Source organism: Saccostrea cucullata, unplaced genomic scaffold (genome assembly GCF_032062105.1).
Source record: "Saccostrea cucullata isolate Sc308-1 unplaced genomic scaffold, CSIRO_AGI_Scuc_v1 ctg543, whole genome shotgun sequence".
NCBI lineage: Eukaryota > Metazoa > Mollusca > Bivalvia > Ostreida > Ostreidae > Saccostrea > Saccostrea cuccullata.
In genome coordinates this window covers 248,161-260,621 of record NW_026927880.1, presented here as the reverse complement: position 1 = coordinate 260,621, position 12,461 = coordinate 248,161, and the positions used below count along the sequence as shown (strand labels likewise).

Below are 12,461 nucleotides of genomic sequence, written 5' to 3'. Positions count from 1 at the left end.
CTAAATTTAATTTTGATTTTGATTTTATCTTTTCGTTTGTATGTAGATCCCTCACTTATAAACTTCAAACCCCCACCTCTAACCCCACCCAGAACCCCATAGCAAAATTTTAAATTTAAAAAAATCTCGTTTTGTTGGGGCTAATAAAGAATTTTTTCAGTTGTAATTTTTCTTTCAAATCCTATCCTATAAAATTTAAGCTCTTGACATTTTTTTCTGAGCTTCCAAAGTACATTTTCAAAAATTTAAATCAACAAGACTAATAATGTTTGTTTAATTATGCGGAGACTTTTTTTTGGGGGGGGTCAATTTTTTTTTTTCGGGTTAGTTGAATTTATTTTCCTTTCTCTTTTAAAAACCGATACTGAGTATGGCAAAAAGGTGTCAAATAATACTTTTTATTTTGGTATAAATGCACTTCTTTACATAAAGGTGCATTGGATTTATTCATTACTTATATGCTCATTATATTACATATATTTTGGTTAAAGATGGTCTACATATTAAAATGCCATTAATATACATATATTTAATTTTTACATATTTCTGCGGTTAATTAATAAAGAGATAATGAATACAAAAGTATAAAATTATAATATTTAATTAATAACCACGTTTGCTCTTTGTAGTTATACAATGTGTTTGAATCTCTTTCAGAGGGTCTTTCGAATATAGCATTGCATTTACAAAGTTTTACAAATGCAGTGCTAGTTCATTGGGGGACATCTATATCCATATATTAAACTGAGGGGGGGGGGGGGTAAACAATTGAACCCCTCTCTCTCTCTCTCTCTCTCTCTCTCTCTCATAAATATATACAAAATATATGCGTTTAAAAATTGGGTTGCTTCCAAAGCCTATGTAGTTTATCAAAACAAACGTTGATCATACTTTTATGAAATCTACATCCATACATTAAAATTGAGGTCTATAATATAAACAATAGTACTCTCTCTCTCTCTCTCTCTCTCTCTCTCTCTCTCTCTCTCTCTCTCTCTCTCTCTCTCTCTCGTATAAGTCATCGAAATATAAAAAAAAAATCTGTTCAAGAAAAAGAAATATTTTCATTATCATTTCGGATATAGTTGAATAATACATTAATCTTAATTCCTTTATTACAATTTGATTTCTTAACCTTAAAGGATCGAGATATTAAAACGCCTTGTTCACACTCCCTGTGCCCTGAACAGTTTTCACTTGCTGTTCAGGGTGTAATGGCGTAAATGGCGCTTAGTCCACTGTCTCTGAAGATTTTATTTACAACGCATAAAGGGGAAAATAATGCCGCTTGTGAGTATTTAAACATGTAATATAAATTGTTGTTTGAAAATGTGAAATTATTTGTTGGTTTAACGATAGAGTTAGACGAACAGCATCATCCAATGTGGTGATCTTCAGGTTTTAAATACCAAATCTATTATGAATAAACCACAAAGGATTACATAACAAAAATGTTTTAAAATAATGGTGAGTGGAAAAAAGTCTTGGTGTAGATGAAATAAGAAAATGGTTTGCTGAGAGCACAATTTTTTTTAAATGTAGATCATGTAAATCAAATATTTCGTTACTGAATACAAGGTGGTTATGTTGACCAAAAGCTAAGTGATAGCTTCACTGTATGCGCATTTGGCGGGTTAACCCTACTAGACAAGTGGTAGAACATTTGATTAAAGTCTGAGGTAAGTTTAACAATACTATGACCCCCCCCCCCCCCCAACCTCACCCTGGTTATCGCTCGTAAATTCTTGATATTTCCAAAGAAAATTATCTAGTTTTGTTTTTAAAGCAGCAATATATAAACAATCTTCGTTTCGAGTTGCTTATTTAAAGGGTAAGTTGCTTATTAAAAAGGTATGCTCGCAAATGCATTCTTTTATTTAATACATTTATTAAAATCTTATAGAGGAAAATACGGCATTAAAATAGCTAGAACAAACGGATTTTGAATCATGACCTCTCTCTATCCAGTACTAGTGAAACATGGCTTCTTAGAGGTTAAATTATCTGGGTTGCAGTGCCAGGAAATCAAAGAAAACGTTTCAATAGTTCAATTAAAAGAACCTGACACCAATCCCCCCAAAGTTTTATTGAATTGAACTGACTTGTCACTTTAAACGTTCACTGCAAAAAAGTGCGCATTTGTACACTTCCGGTATACCGTGAACAGTATTCTCACTTCACTGTCCGACGATATAAAGAAATGATTTATTCTTAAATAAAGAAGTAAAAACTGTTGTTTGTGGGTATTCATAATATTAATTGTTGTTTTATATGGTGTATGCAATAAATATCTACTGCCATCTTTTCAAGAAGCCCGTACGAACGGGTTGCCTTGGGGGGGGGGGGGGGGGTCATAAGAGGTTTTGTTAGGTCTCCCTGAAATTTTTTTTTCAATTTCTGTGTGTTCTGTTTACATAATTCTTATAGAAATATTTCAGCAAGATAAATAAATCTGTATTGGTTCATCAAAATAAAAAAAAAAGAATTAAGTGATTTGTAACTTTTCAATTATACTTGGTACATGAATACACTAGGCCTATACAAGGACACAGAAGTTCACTAAGACAGGGATTAAAATTTTTATATTGCTACATGCACTTATACTACAATTCTTTTCTGATTTAGATAAATCTTGGTCCACACGTAGACACATAAATATACTATTTATTAGTTTTAGGTTTTGATGAATGGACTTCTCAAAGTTACTAAAAATAAAAATAAACCCGACATTCTTTTAAAAAAGAACTTTTTTCTACAGTTTTCTTCAGATTTCAATAAAACAAATGTTTTATCTGAAATTGCTGAACCATTTTCATACATATTTGGGAATGGTATCTAGGGTATTAAAAGGAGAAAAATATGAATTTTAAGGTCAGGTTCTAATGTTTGGGTGGGGCTCTGAATATATAATGCGAATTCGAACTGATATAAATTAACTGATTCACTATTGACTGATCAATTACCGCAATAAGATACTGTATTTCAGTAAACAATATTCTTTTCAACTTTCTATGCTTATTTTGTATTCATTTCAATTTAGCTTTCAGTTCTTTTTGAATCTGTCACAATTGATTTTAAATAATTGTATTAATTTAATTTTTAAAACCATAATAGTTTATTCAGAGAGTTAAAAAACATTCAATTTTAGCAAAAGAAAATTACTGAGTAAAGCACCGTAACTATAAGCAGTTTTTTGTTGGTGGTACCTGACTATACATGTATACATATTGTACATGTAGAAGATCTTGTGACTTCACGAGATGCACGGGCTATCTTGATCTTTCTGTTGATTACCTGTGTATTGTGTGCGTTCAAGTGGACAGTGATTTCCTGTTACGCAGTTGATGTATATGTTTCACAGTTGCACAATGGCTTCATGTGTTTTAGAGTCTTATCAATGCAACAAGTTGAAAAAATGACACGTAAAAATCATTGAGCAGGGTATATAGGGGTGGGGAGGTTCCCGACCCCCCACCCCCGTGAATCCACCACTACCCTTGGTTGTTGACGTCGGTGCTCCAGGTTACATGTAAAGTCTTTGGAGCAATTTTCTTTCGAAGTAGTATATCTATGCCCTACATTAATCAAAGATGCAAGGATGATGCTGCAAGTATAATTCTTTGTACTGATTAAGGTTTCACATGCTGCGATTTCAGCTAAGGAAGCCATGTGTTGACAGGATTGCTTCAGATGCCGGATCTGACCTACTTTTTCCAGAGCATGTTCATTCTAAAGTAATAATATCTATGTTGACCAAACCTACTTGGATGACACATGTAAGGATGCATACCAGGCCTGCTTTAGATGCTGGATCTGACCTACATTGTCCAAATGAGGGACCAGGCTTAAGTTTTTGGAGCAAGTTCACTTTGACAAAACTTGCAAGGCTGATATATTAAAACCTGCTCTCTACCTCAATGCTTTAAATGATGGATTTGACCTACATTTTTCAGATGAGTAAACAGATTGAGGTTTTTGGCTAATATCCATTACCAAGAAACTATAAGGCCTCTCTGAACCAAACTGGAAAATGCGGCAAGAATTGAGATCTACTCTTTTTCCAACTTTGGCCAACTTTACTTGTTATATGATGTTTCCTTGATTTGGCCTTGACATCTTGACTTGTACTGACAGGATGCAGAAGAAAAGGAGCCATCCCAAGGTGCAGAAGAGGACCCAGTTCACCAACCGGAGAGCCTGATAGCTAAGCTTTTTGATTTATCCCTCTGTCTGTCTTTCTGTCCCCTCCTTACTCTAACAGACTAACCATCTCCATTCCCAACCTCTACTCTCTCCTGTGTTATGCCCCTTTCCCAAAGTATGTGTCTCCTTTAGCTATCTTTTTTCTGGAGTAATCTGTCAATTTTTTTTTGACCTGAGGGTTTTGTAATTTTTAGCTCACCTGAGCCAAAGGCTCAAGTGAGCTTTTCTGATCACAATTTGTCCGTTGTCTGTCGTTGTTGTTGTCGTCGTCGTCGTCGTTGTAAACTTTTTACATTTTCATCTTCTTCTCAAGAACCACTGGGCCAATTTCAACCAAACTTGGTACAAAGTATCCTTGGGTGAAGGGGAAAAAAAATTCAAGTTTTTTTTCATATAAAAAAAATATGAAGTTATAATTAAAAAACGCCAGGCCCTTTTCCAAGGGGAGATAATTATGAATTAGAGAAAAATTAATGGCATTTTTAAAAAATCTTCTTCTCAAGAACCACTGGGCCAGGAAAGATTAAACTCGTGTGGAATCATCCTCAGGTAGTGTAGATTCAAGTTTGTTCAAATCATGACCCCCGGGGGTAGGGTGGGGCCAAAATGTGGATCAAAGTTTTACATAGGAATATATAGGAAAAATCTTTAAAAATCTTCTTCTTAAGAACCTTTGGGTCAGGAAAGATTAAACTCATGTGGAATCATCCTCAGGTAGTGTAGATTCAAGTTTGTTCAAATCATGACCCCCATATTTAGGGTGGGGTTAAAATGGCCATTAAAGTTTTACATAGGAATATATAGGAAAAATTTCTTCTCAAGTACCACTGGGCCAGGAAAGATTAAACTCATGTGGATTCATCCTCAGGTAGTGTAGATTCAAGTTTGTTCAAATTATGACCCCCCGGGCTAGGGTGGGGCCAAAATGGCAGATCAAAGTTTTACATAGGAACATACAGGAAAATCTTTAAAAATCTTCTTTTCAAGTACTTCAAAGCCAGGCTTCGTTATATTTATAGGGAATCATCCTCAGGTACTTAGATTCACAAGTTTGTTCAAATCATGACCCCCTTGGGGGAGGGATGTAAAATTCAAGCTCCCCCCCTCCCAGTTTACTTTCAGTTCTCTCTGTGTCTGTGTTTTTTCTTTTTTCTAGCCAATTGCTCAGGTGAGGGTTTTGTCTTTTTCTGCTAATTTTTGCAATTGTTTAGTGAATTTGTATTTAATTTTGCATCTGTTTTAATTTTGAACTAATTTGTTTGTCAGTTGTGTATTTTCAGGGGTTCAGAGGAGGACAGAAGAGGAGCTTGGCTGGCCTACAGAAGAAGAGGATTCCATTGCCCAGCTATGAGTAGAAAGCAACATTGGTCAGAGTTGAAAGAACATACTGCATTTGTTGCAATTTTGATTCCCTGTTGTCTTTATTGAAACTAGATCACAGCATTTAAGATATTTGTTTAACATCTTGACTCTGTGTGTTAGTAGGGAGATGCCTGGATCCCAATGTTAGGAACAACTTGCTTGTTTTTCAGGAGAGGGGTGGGGAGGAGGGTGGGGAATTGACTGTGGACAAGCAGAGAAGAAAAGGTAAGATTCATATGATCAATTCTATCCTGTGTGTATTTCTTTGTCTCTTGTTCAGTTGAAATGAAGTCTGAAAATTCCTTTGACATCTTAATGTTTTTCTATCAACAGAAGGCAGCGAGAATGATCTGCAGCTCCAGGTGTGGATGAGAGCTGCCTTCCATTACACTGCAAGCATCGCTGGAAGATGCGGTAAGAATTGAGATGTACTCTTTTGCCACTTTGATTATTTTGTACTTGTTATATGATGTTTCCTTGATTTGGCCTTGACATCTTGACTTGTACTGACAGGATGCAGAAGAAAAGGAGCCATCCCAAGGTGCAGAAGAGGACCCAGTTCACCAGCCGGAGAGCCTGATAGCTAAGCTTTTTGATTTATCCCTCTGTCTCTCTTTCTGTCCCCTCCTTACTCTAACAGACTAACCATCTCCATTCCCAACCTCTACTCTCTCCTGTGTTATGCCCCTTTCTCAAAGTATGTGTCTCCTTTTGCTATCTTTTTTCTCGAGTAATTTGTCTTTTTTTTTTTTGGCTGAGGATTTTGTAATTTTCTGTAACTTTTTGCAATTCTTTAGTGAATTTGTGTTTAAATTTGCATTTGTTTTGATTTTGAACTAATTTGTTTGTCAACTGTGTACAGAAAAAGAGGACTCCATTGCCCAGCTATGAGTAGAAATCAAGATTGGCCATCCAGAGTGGTAAGAACACACTACATTTGTTGCAATTTTGATTCCCTGTTGTCTTTATTGTAACTAGATCAGAGCATTTAGGATATTTGTTTAACATCTTGACTCTGTGTGTTAATAGGGAGATGCCTGGATCCCAATGTTAGGAACAACTTGCTTGTTTGTCAGGAGGAGGGTGGGGAGGAGGGCGGGGAATTGACTGTGGACAAGCAGAGAAGAAAAGGTAAGATTCATATGATAAATTCTCTCCTGTGTGGATTTCTTTGTCTCTTGTTCAGTTGAAATGAGGTCTGAAAATTCCTTTGACATCTTAATGCTTTTCTATCAACAGAAGGCAGTAAGAATGATCTGCTGCTCCAGATGTGGATGAGAGCTGCCTTCCATTACACTGCAAGCATCCCTTGAAGATGCGGTAAGAATTGAGATGTACTCTTTTGCCACTTTGATTATTTTGTACTTGTTATATGATGTTTCCTTGATTTGGCCTTGACATCTTGACTTGTACTGACAGGATGCAGAAGAAAAGGAGCCATCCCAAGGTGCAGAAGAGGACCCAGTTCACCAGCGGGAGAGCCTGATAGCTAAGCTTTTTGATTTATCCCTCTGTCTCTCTTTCTGTCCCCTCCTTACTCTAACAGACTAACCATCTCCATTCCCAACCTCTACTCTCTCTTGTGTTATGCCCCTTTCCCAAAGTATGTGTCTCCTTTTGCTATCTTTTTTCTCGAGTAATTTGTCGATTTTGTTGGCTGAGGGTTTTGTAATTTTTCTGTCAATTTTTGCAATTGTTTAGTGAATTTGTATTTAATTTTGCATCTGTTTTGATTTTGAACTAATTTGTTTGTCAGTTGTGTATTTTCAGGGGTTCAGAGGAGGACAGAAGAGGAGCTCGGCCGGCCTACAGAAGAAGAGGACTCCATTGCCCAGCTATGAGTAGAAAGCAAGATTGGCCATCTAGAGTGGTAACAACATGTTACATTTGTTGCAATTTTGATTCCCTGTTGTCTTTATTGTAACTAGATCAGAGCATTGTGGATATTTGTTTAACATCTTGACTCTGTGTGTTAATAGGGAGATGCCTGGATCCCAGTGTTAGGAACAACTTGCTTGTTTGTGAGGAGGAGGGTGAGGAATTGACTGTGGACAAGCAGAGAAGAAAAGGTAAGATTCATATGATCAATTCTATCTTGTATAGATTTCTTTGTCTCTTGTTCAGTTGAAATGAAGTCTGGAAATTCCTTTGACATCTTAATGTTTTTCTATCAACAGAAGTCAGTCAGAATGATCTGCAGCCCCAGGTGAGGATGAGAGCTGCCTTCCATTACACTGCAAGCATCGCTGGAAGATGCGGTAAGAATTGAGATGTACTCTTTTGCCACTTTGATTATTTTGTACTTGTTATATGATGTTTCCTTGATTTGGCCTTGACATCTTGACTTGTACTGACAGGATGCAGAAGAAAAGGAGCCATCCCAAGGTGCAGAAGAGGACCCAGTTCACCAGCCGGAGAGCCTGATAGCTAAGCTTTTTGATTTATCCCTCTGTCTGTCTTTCTGTCCCCTCCTTACTCTAACAGACTAACCATCTCCATTCCCAACCTCTACTCTCTCCTGTGTTATGCCCCTTTCCCAAAGTATGAGTCTCCTTTTGCTATCTTTTTTTCTGGAGTAATTTTGTCTATTTTTTTTTTGGTTGAGGGTTTTGTAATTTTTCTGTCAATTTTTGCAATTGTTTAGTGAATTTGTATTTAATTTTGCATCTGTTTTGATTTTGAACTAATTTGTTTGTCAGTTGTGTATTTTCAGGGGTTCAGAGGAGGACAGAAGAGGAGCTCGGCCGGCCTACAGAAGAAGAGGACTCCATTGCCCAGCTATGAGTAGAAAGCGAGATTGGCCATCCAGAGTGGTAAGAACATACTACATTTGTTGCAATTTTGATTCCCTGTTGTCTTTATTGTAACTAGATCAGAACATTGTGGATATTTGTTTAACATCTTGACTCTGTGTGTTAATAGGGAGATGCCTGGATCCCAATGTTAGGAACAACTTGCTTGTTTGTGAGGAGGAGGGTGGGGAGGAGGGCAGGGAATTGACTGTGGACAAGCAGAGAAGAAAAGGTAAGATTCATATGATCAATTCTATCTTGTATAGATTTCTTTGTCTCTTGTTCAGTTGAAATGAAGTCTGGAAATTCCTTTGACATCTTAATGTTTTTCTATCAACAGAAGGCAGTAAGAATGATGTGCAGCCCCAGGTGAGGATGAGAGCTGCCTTCCATTACACTGCAAGCATCGCTGGAAGATGCGGTAAGAATTGAGATGTACTCTTTTGCCACTTTGATTATTTTGTACTTGTTATATGATGTTTCCTTGATTTGGCCTTGACATCTTGACTTGTACTGACAGGATGCAGAAGAAAAGGAGCCATCCCAAGGTGCAGAAGAGGACCCAGTTCACCAGCCGGAGAGCCTGATAGCTAAGCTTTTTGATTTATCCCTCTGTCTCTCTTTCTGTCCCCTCCTTACTCTAACAGACTAACCATCTCCATTCCCAACCTCTACTCTCTCCTGTGTTATGCCCCTTTCCCAAAGTATGAGTCTCCTTTTGCTATCTTTTTTCTGGAGTAATTTGTCTATTTTTTTGGTTGAGGGTTTTGTAATTTTTCTGTCAATTTTTACAATTGTTTAGTGAATTTGTATTTAATTTTGCATCTGTTTTGATTTTGAACTAATTTGTTTGTCAGTTGTGTATTTTCAGGGGTTCAGAGGAGGACAGAAGAGGAGCTCGGCCGGCCTACAGAAGAAGAGGACTCCATTGCCCAGCTATGAGTAGAAAGCAAGATTGGCCATCCAGAGTGGTAAGAACATACTACATTTGTTGCAATTTTGATTCCCTGTTGTCTTTATTGTAACTAGATCAGAGCATTTAGGGTATTTGTTTAACATCTTGACTCTGTGTGTTAATAGGGAGATGCCTGGATCCCAATGTTAGGAACAACTTGCTTGTTTGTGAGGAGGAGGGTGAGGAATTGACTGTGGACAAGCAGAGAAGAAAAGGTAAGATTCATATGATCAATTCTATCTTGTATAGATTTCTTTGTCTCTTGTTCAGTTGAAATGAAGTCTGGAAATTCCTTTGACATCTTAATGTTTTTCTATCAACAGAAGGCAGTAAGAATGATCTGCAGCCCCAGGTGTAGATGAGAGCTGCCTTCCATTACACTGCAAGCATCGCTGGAAGATGCGGTAAGAATTGAGATGTACTCTTTTGCCACTTTGATTATTTTGTACTTGTTATATGATGTTTCCTTGATTTGGCCTTGACATCTTGACTTGTACTGACAGGATGCAGAAGAAAAGGAGCCATCCCAAGGTGCAGAAGAGGACCCAGTTCACCAGCCGGAGAGCCTGATAGCTAAGCTTTTTGATTTATCCCTCTGTCTCTCTTTCTGTCCCCTCCTTACTCTAACAGACTAACCATCTCCATTCCCAACCTCTACTCTCTCCTGTGTTATGCCCCTTTCCCAAAGTATGAGTCTCCTTTTGCTATCTTTTTTTCTGGAGTAATTTTGTCTATTTTTTTTTGGTTGAGGGTTTTGTAATTTTTCTGTCAATTTTTGCAATTGTTTAGTGAATTTGTATTTAATTTTGCATCTGTTTTGATTTTGAACTAATTTGTTTGTCAGTTGTGTATTTTCAGGGGTTCAGAGGAGGACAGAAGAGGAGCTCGGCCGGCCTACAGAAGAAGAGGACTCCATTGCCCAGCTATGAGTAGAAAGCAAGATTGGCCATCCAGAGTGGTAAGAACATACTACATTTGTTGCAATTTTGATTCCCTGTTGTCTTTATTGTAACTAGATCAGAACATTGTGGATATTTGTTTAACATCTTGACTCTGTGTGTTAATAGGGAGATGCCTGGATCCCAATGTTAGGAACAACTTGCTTGTTTGTGAGGAGGAGGGTGGGGAGGAGGGCGGGGAATTGACTGTGGACAAGCAGAGAAGAAAATGTAAGATTCATATGATAAATTCTATCCTGTGTGGATTTCTTTGTCTCTTGTTCAGTTGAAATGAAGTCTGAAAATTCCTTTGACATCTTAATGTTTTTCTATCAACAGAAGGCAGGAAGAATGATCTGCAGCTCCAGATGTGGATGAGAGCTGCCTTCCATTACACTGCAAGCATCGCTGGAAGATGCGGTAAGAAATGAGATACTTAATTTGGCCTTGACATCTTGACTTGTACTGACAGGATGCAGAAGAAAAGGAGCCATCCCAAGGTGCAGAAGAGGATCCAGTTCACCAGTCGGAGAGCCTGATAGCTAAGCTTTTTGATTTATTCCTCTGTCCCTCTTTCTGTCTCCTCCTTACTCTAACAGACTAACCATCTCCATTCCCAACCTCTACTCTCTCCTGTGTTATGCCCCTTTCCCAAAGTATATGTCTTCTTTTGCTATCTTTTTTCTTGAGTAATTTTTAGCTCACCTGAGACGAAGGCTACAACAGTGTGGCCCCTGGGCCTATTGTTTTGTAGTGTTTCTTTCAGTTTGGCTTTTGTTGTGTTTTTGTTTCTTTGTCTAATATTCTCTGTTCTTATTTTGCCGGGACTTCATCGTTGGAGATGGTGGACTTGGAGGGCGCTGGTTCTTCATCGTTGGAGATGGTGGAATAAGGACTTGGAGGAGGCTGGGCATATTGGATTAGAACAGCATGCCAACAACACTGAAGTGAGGTTTTTCTTTGTATTTTTTTTTATGTTATGTCTCAATGTTATTTTAGTTATTTATTGTTTTTTTATTTTGTTTAGATTGTTAGTTTTTATTGTTATTTGTTTATTAGGTTGTCATTATTGTTATTTGCTTATTAGGTTGTTATTATAGTGTTTTGTTTATGAGGGTTGTAAAAGTTGTTAATTTTCATGTTTTATTTGTTATTTGTTACAATATGTTTTTAATGTTATTGGTTATTGTTACTGTTAAGTTTTAGCTTTTGTTAGTGTTGTTAAATGTATGCTATTTGGTTTTGTAATGAGTCATAATGTTATTGTTATTATTGATAGATATTTGTTATCTATCTGTATATAAGTTATTGGCTTTTGTTTTGAATATGTTTGTTCTTTGTTATTGGTGTGAGGATCAGTCATTTGTAATGTATACATGTATAGGGGGATATTAGTTATTTATAATGTTATAGTTATGAGTTTTAGTTATTTCTTATTTGTATAAGGTTTTATTAGTTATAATTGTTATGAGTTTCAGTTATTTATTATTGTTACAGCTATGAGCATTTGTTGTTAATTGTTTTAGTTTATTGTTGTTATTGTTATGAGTTTTAGTTATTTGATTTGGTTGAGATTTTTAGTTATTTGTTATTGTTGTGAGATTTTGTTAATTGTTATTGTTATGAGGTTTGTTTGTTATTCTCCCCATTATCTGTTTTTCTTTTGTTTATTGATTTCATGTTTTAAGTTCATTAATTCCTTTCCCCTTCCCTGATCCTGTTAAGTTTGTACTCACTCCATTATCTGTTTATTTTGTTTATTGATTCCATGTTTTAAGTGCATACCTTTCCCCTTCCCTGATTTTGGTAAGTTTGTATTTCAGCCCTTATCTGTTTATTTTGTTTATTGATATCATGTTTTAAGTACATTCTTTTCCCCCTTCTCCGATTTTTGTTAGTTTGTATTCAACCCATTATCTGTTCATTTTGGATAGGTGCAATCACATGAATGCAATTGTCTAAATACATCCATCAAGCACACACCGCCATTGTAGGCATTGCAAACGCAGGATTCCTTTCCCCTCCTCTGATCCTGTTTAGATTGTATTTCAGCCCTTATCTGTTTTTTGTTTTTTTTTTTTTTTTTTCTGTTTTAAGTACATTCCTTAATTTCCCCTTCCCCGATCCTGTGTAGTTAGTATTTAAGCCCTTAACTGTTAATTTTGTTTGTTGATTTTATGTTTTAGGTGCATTCCTTTCCCCTTCTCTGAT

At 36.7% G+C, this 12,461-nt stretch overlaps 2 long non-coding RNA genes across 9 annotated transcripts; both read left to right on the top strand.

Annotated features, from left to right (window-relative positions):
• Positions 1-5,387: 5,387 nt before the first annotated feature.
• Positions 5,388-6,325, top strand: LOC134275749 (uncharacterized). The gene is made up of 4 exons (XR_009993897.1): positions 5,388-5,576; positions 5,686-5,790; positions 5,899-5,979; positions 6,079-6,325. It is a non-coding gene; the product is annotated as an uncharacterized LOC134275749 (long non-coding RNA).
• Positions 6,326-6,468: 143 nt separating this feature from the next.
• Positions 6,469-10,836, top strand: LOC134275764 (uncharacterized). Of its 8 annotated transcripts, none has more exons than XR_009993901.1 (13): positions 6,469-6,485; positions 6,599-6,696; positions 6,805-6,885; positions 6,985-7,435; positions 8,492-8,589; positions 8,698-8,778; positions 8,878-9,328; positions 9,442-9,527; positions 9,636-9,716; positions 9,816-10,270; positions 10,384-10,481; positions 10,590-10,670; positions 10,723-10,836. It is a non-coding gene; the product is annotated as an uncharacterized LOC134275764 (long non-coding RNA). The 8 variants fall into 8 exon arrangements; XR_009993900.1 differs by lacking the exons at positions 6,805-6,885; positions 6,985-7,435 and adding exons at positions 7,743-7,823; positions 7,923-8,378 and having other exon boundaries at positions 6,471-6,485; XR_009993904.1 differs by lacking the exons at positions 6,469-6,485; positions 6,805-6,885; positions 6,985-7,435 and adding exons at positions 7,743-7,823; positions 7,923-8,378 and having other exon boundaries at positions 6,515-6,696; positions 8,701-8,778.
• Positions 10,837-12,461: the final 1,625 nt, after the last annotated feature.